Source organism: Triturus cristatus, chromosome 6 (assembly GCF_964204655.1).
Source record: "Triturus cristatus chromosome 6, aTriCri1.1, whole genome shotgun sequence".
NCBI lineage: Eukaryota > Metazoa > Chordata > Amphibia > Caudata > Salamandridae > Triturus > Triturus cristatus.
Window position 1 is genome coordinate 280,865,445 of NC_140589.1, and position 6,413 is coordinate 280,871,857.

The following is a 6,413-nucleotide window of genomic DNA, read 5'->3' on the forward strand; positions in this document are numbered from 1 at the left end:
CAGTTTTATATCTTACATGCATTTCCAATGGTCATAATTCCATACAGGTTTTACCTTTTCACATTTCTACACCTTCTAGTTCATATATATCGCTTGACTACGTTAGTACAATATCCAAATCTTGTGTATACATTTTCCCCTTCTGTGAATAACAAAGGAACCAAAAAGGGAAGTTCTTGCATGAGTGTCCACTGGCAAATATATACTACAATAGGGGACAGAAAGTTCAGAAAAAATATCGAAAGGGGAAGTTATTAGTCCCGATGGAGTGGGTTCAGCAGTGAGCCCCACGTTTTTAATTGTTCTCTGCACAGTTCCTATCTGTTCTTGATGTTGAGTATCTATTCATCATCTTCTATCTGTGTTATTAAATACAACTTAAATGGGTCCCAAATATCTTTTGGGCGTGATGATGGTGGAAGTAATTCTGTATATGTCAAAGATTATTCCTGCCAGAATACATGATCTCGGATCCAGTCTTTAAGTTTAGGGGCCCTTCCCCTCCCCCATCTGTAAGCAACTCTTTGTTTAGCTAGTAATAGCCCCAATGCCACGTATTTACTACCTAGACGCTATGTGTTCCATATGACCTAGGAGAGCCAACAGTGGTGAAGTACTGGGTATTTTAGACCCAGCGGTGCAGGGGCACACACCCTATGACTTCTGGGTTCACCCTGTTCCAGACCTACAGAAACACAGAGTCTTCTGGGTGAAGTCAAGGATTCATTTATTGGCTGCAGACCAATTACAGGTATCCTAGAAGTACAACAGCGTGTATGTTGTCAGGAGACTGCTGAAAATCATAGGAACGGACTTCTCCTTAAGTACAAAATATCATGCTCCAGGCACACATTCCTTGGTTTACGATATGGCCATATAAAGGTATACATTACAAATGAAAAAGCAGAGTCATGATGACCATCCCACATTCCAGTTCGGCCAGCCCACAATGATTTACACAGTAAGGTTCAGATCCCACATCGTATGTCAATAGACCCCCCAATAAACATGAGCATCTCCTGTTTTGGGAAACAAGTCATAAAGCAGGAACAAGCAGGTGTGGAAGAGATTAGCCGGGGGATTGTGTAGGATGAAAGGGTTTTATGACGGGTCAAGCCCTGATGCTAATCACAGGTGGACGGAGGATGGGGAGCTCGTGAGACCGGTTTGACCTGGGGCAGCAGAGCCAGCTGCCCAGGTCACAGAGAAGTCAGAGGGAAAGCCCATGTACTATGAGGACCGTATTTACTCCATTATAGCCTATGTGAGGGCAATGACAAGATGGCCACTGCTTCCAAAATGGAACCCGCGTAGTGAAGCAGAATAACGTGTACACAGTGCATTCATAGCTAGAACGATATATAAAACACTCATACATGCCGCATTTACCATTTGCGGTTCGCTAATACCAAGATAGACAGGGGTAGGGCCCTGTCCCCTACGCGGTCCCGAATATTAAAGTACGACAGACCCTCCTTTTGCCCTTACATAGGCAATCACTATACTCATCTTAATCCGAGTCTAGGTCAATGTCCGCAAAGTCATGGAGATGTTGCTGTAGCATCATCCTATTACTTAGTTCGTCCCTCGATACAGGTTTCCTTACACATAAGGTAGCACAGAGGCCACATATCGCGGGAGCACACTGTATGCATAGACAGAACAGGAAAAGAATGGCTAAGATCATTCCAATGACCATCAGAACTTTCCAACCCCAGGCAGATATCAATTCCCAGAACCACCCCACCAGTGACCAATCTCCCTTATCCACGTGTATGGCTTCAGATATTTTATGGAGTTTGGAGATGGCTTGATACACTGTTGGAGCATTATCTGGTATGAAAATGCAGCAACTGGATTGGATGACCTTGCATACCCCACCGCGGTCTGCAAGAATAACGTCTAGAACCATGCGGTTCTGCAGAGTCATAAGGCGATCCGCTTGGAGCTCAGCTGTCAGATTACTAAGGGCACCAGCCGTTACATTAACAGTGGATTCAACCACACGTGTCAGTTGTCTCAGGTTCCGACTATTGACCATAGGTCCCCAAAACGGCAGGAAACCCAAGAAGAAGTCTCCTGCTTCCTGACCGGCAGTGTCCTCCTTACTAATCACACCTCTCACAACTCTGGTCTTGTGATAGTCAGAGGCGGCAGTAAATGTCGGCGGTAGCAAGTTCGCAATATAACATGTGCCCGAGAAATCAGGGGGCAGCCATGTATATGCTCGGTCATTACAGATGAAATATGTGCCCTTAGCAGCCAAAAACGCAGGGGAAAACTGTGATGGGAAGGTGTACGTTTCAGTACAGTCACTTCTTCCCAGTTGAGCTCTAGGATCCTGACCATTACCCTGTAAGCAGAACCGACCCATGTGGGGTACGACCCAGATTGGAGATGAGATTTTTCGCTGTCTTTCACCCAGACTAATACTATACCCCGTCGCGTTCCATCCTACATAAGGTCTCAACTCTTCTTTGGGAATGGATGAGTATGCATCGATATCCCTACTCATATCGGCAACTCCTTTCATCAAAGCCTTATTATTGGTGATAGGTCTGATGGAACGCGGTTGGCGAGGGGAGTATGTGTCTAGAGCATAGAGGAACATGGTTTGGAATGCCCATGACGATCCATTGTAACTATACGGCAGTACCAGGTAGGGAATACCCTTGTTAATGGTATGTGGCATTAACCCACACACCCAGCAATTGGTCGTATTCATTACCAGTTGGTGCTGGTGCAAGAGCTGGATAAACGAGTTATTTACGAACTCCGATCGTCTGGTCTGTTCGTGCTCAGGCAAAGGGTGAAAAGAGTGAGAGGAGGCAGTAGGAAGAGGTATAGGCTGTTCAGTGGGTTCAATGGGCTTTTGAGCGGAGAAAAACACAAACCCTACAATAAACATTGTTATGCTACACAGTGTAAAAAGGTACAAAAAGACAAAACATTTACTTTTTACAATTCTACACATCCTTGCGTTAGAGTTCATTTCCTCAATCGGTCTCTCCATCTTAAAAAACTCCATCCTCTACTCGGGCCGCTCGCGGCGGATGAGTTTCTTCTGCTAAGGAGTACGCCTGTCAGTCCAGGGAAATGCCCTAGACCAACCAGAACCGTTGACCTAGCGTCTTCGGCCTGTACCCCAAAGTCTTGGCACCGCGACCCTGCGGCAGAACCCGGATGGTGGTTCGAAAAACAAAAATCAAGAAAGTCCTTCAGATGGGAGAGCAAAAAATGTCAAAAAGGAAATAGTGAGAAAATCTTTATTTGTCCATGGGCCTTGGTCTCAAATTATAGCGGAGACGGCCAGGTGCTGTTTGGTCTTGAAACAAGAGTTCAGGCTCAGTGGTGTCCAGTCGACTTGATGGTGGCACAGCTTCCTGTAGAATATTGTCACTCTCTTGGTCTGAAACTGTGCCTCTTAAGCGTGCTTCACTGAATGGTACAAAACGAGGTACAATGTCTGTCTCTGAGTCGGCGATACCCTCCTTGACCCACTGGTCATATGGCAGAGGCAAGGGGACTACTTTGCAGTGGGTACCATGAATCCAGTGCTTCTTCCCTTTCACTCGCACTGCTGATCTTGTTGAAAGAAGAACAAGATGAGGGCCGATCCAGCGAGGCTCGTCGTTGCTCTTGCGCTGGAAATTTCGGACTAGCACCCACGTACCAGGGTTGATAGGGTGTCCAGGAGGTTCAGAAGCTTGGGGAAGAGTATCATGTACCTGTTGGTGCAAAACACGCAGTTTAACAGTCAAATCATACAGGTAATCGAGCAGTACTGGATGTTCTATCTCACTAAATTTCGCCGGTCTTGGCACGCCCCATACATTAGCCGGGCGGCCAAAGACGACCTCATAAGGACTAAGCCCCACTCGTGAGTGTATGGTCATTCTGGTGGACAGGAGTGCTAAAGGCAGAGCGTTAGGCCATTTAAGACCGGTGCTCGCCTGGATTTTGGCCAGCTTGAGCTTTAAGGCTCCATTGTAGCGTTCTACTAATCCAGCTGATTGGGGGTGATTTGCAGCATGGAACTTCTGCTTTATCCCTAGCCCTTCACATACATTCTTCATCACTTTACCCACAAACTCACTTCCGTTATCACACCACACCATTCTTGGCATCCCAAACCTAGGGAAAAACTCTTTCACAAGGGCTTTGGCTGTGGATAGGGCAGTGTTATCTTTCAGAGGATAAGCCTCTATCCATTTTGAGAAAGCACAAACAACCACCAGTACATATTTCAGGTTGTTGCATCTTTCCATGTGAATAAAGTCCAGCTGCAAAACTTCAAATGGATATGATGGGGGTGCAAAGTGACCAGCCGGAGTTGGGGTTCCCCTACCAGGGTTATACTTCAAGCATACTATGCAATTCTTGACCACATTCTCTGCACACTTGGGAATCCCAGCATTCTGCCATACTGGAGCCAACAACTTGCATATACCTTTCGTACTGATATGTGCCATTCCATGTGCCATAGTAACCACTGGAAGCACATATGCATCAGGCAACAACCATCGCCTATGTTCTGTCAGATCAATCCAACAACCATTCTCATCCAACTTACCCATACTTTCTCTCCACTTGCTTAACTCTTCCTCTGTGGCTTCAGCTTGAAGCGACTTCACACTCTCTATTGTGTTCTCACACATTCCCACATCATTAACCCATCTTGCGGGGCCTGCAACATACATTCTAGTCTTCACATTCTGTGCTGTTTCTTTCGCGGTCTCATCAGCAAACGCATTCCCACGTCCAACATCATCTGTGACTTTCCTGTGCGCACTGCATTTCATGATCGCAACTTGCAATGGTAGGGTCAGTGACTCAAGGAGATCATTCACCAACTTGCCATTCTGAATTTTAGCTCCATGCGACGTCAGGAACCCACGCTCTTTCCACAGTCGCCCAAAATTATGAGCCACGCCAAAGGCGTACTGGCTATCTGTGTATATATTCACTCTCATTCCTTCAGACAACACACATGCTCTCGTGAGGGCGATTAATTCTGCTGCTTGGGCCGAATTATGTGGCACTCGTGCAGTTTCCACGACCGTGTGCAAAGTCGTGATAGCATATGCAGCAGTCGTATCACCATTAGGGAGCTTAAAACATGACCCATCTACCCATAAAGTGCCATCACACTCAGTCAGGGGAGTATCTTTTAGATCTACTCTCCCTTTCGTCTCTTCTTCTGTTCTGAACAGACAGTCATGTTGCTCAATCTCATCTGAGTCTGCTGGAATTGGCAACAATGTGGCTGGATTCAGCGTATTGCATCTCTTTATGTGTATGTGATTAGCTAACAGTGTAAGTTCATAACCTGATAGCCGCGCACTAGTCAAGTGTTGTGTCTTGGTCCTATTTAATAATGTGTCTACAGCGTGTGGAACCATAACAATCAATGTGTTGTCCATTACCAAACCAGCGGATTGTCGGATAGACATCGCTGCAGCAGCTGTCGCTCTCAGACAGCTTGGCAATGCCCTCGCTACAGGGTCCAAGGTTGATGAAAAATATGCGCATGGGCGCGGTCTGTCGCCAAAAGGCTGTGTTAACACTGACAACGCACATCCATCTTTCTCGTGAACATACAATGTAAAAGGCTTACTGTAGTCGGGGGTACCCAACACAGGTGCTGAACATAATGCATTACGCAATTCCACAAAACTTTTCTGGCACTCTTCAGACCATGGGATAGGATTCGGTGTGTCTTTGCATGTTAAGGCTAACAAAGGTTTTGCCAATAAAGAAAAACTAGGGATCCAGTGCCTACAGTATGAGGTAATGCCCAAGAAAGCACGCACTTCTCTCTGTGTTCTTGGCTCACTCAACTGTGCAATGGCTTGAATTCTTTCTGGGGTCAGTTTCCTTCCCTCCTTCGATAAGAGATGACCTAAGTAGGTCACCTCTTGTCGACAATATTGCAGCTTAGAGAGAGACACTTTGTGATGTAAAGCGGATAAATGGCGCAACAGTGACAATGTGGCTTCTTTACAGATCTTCTCAGTATCCGCGGCGATCAGTAAATCGTCCACGTACTGAATCAGGATAGCGCCACTAGGTAAAACAAGTGCATTAAGCTGCGCTTTCAAAGCCTGACTGTATATGGATGGACTCTCACAGTAGCCCTGGGGAGCGCGTCTGAAGCGGAAGCTTCGGCCTCCCAGACTAAAACCAAAAATGTCCCTGCTCTCTTCTGCAATTGGGATACTAAAGAAAGCATTCTTTAAATCGATCACTGAAAACCATGCAGCAGAGGCTGGAATCATCGTTAACAAGGCAGTTATATCAGGGACAACCGGAAACTGTGGCACAACAATCTTATTAACCTCTCTAAGATCAATCACAAACCTGTAAACAGGTGGCTGTGAAGGATCCGTTCGTTTTAAGACAGGTAAAATCGG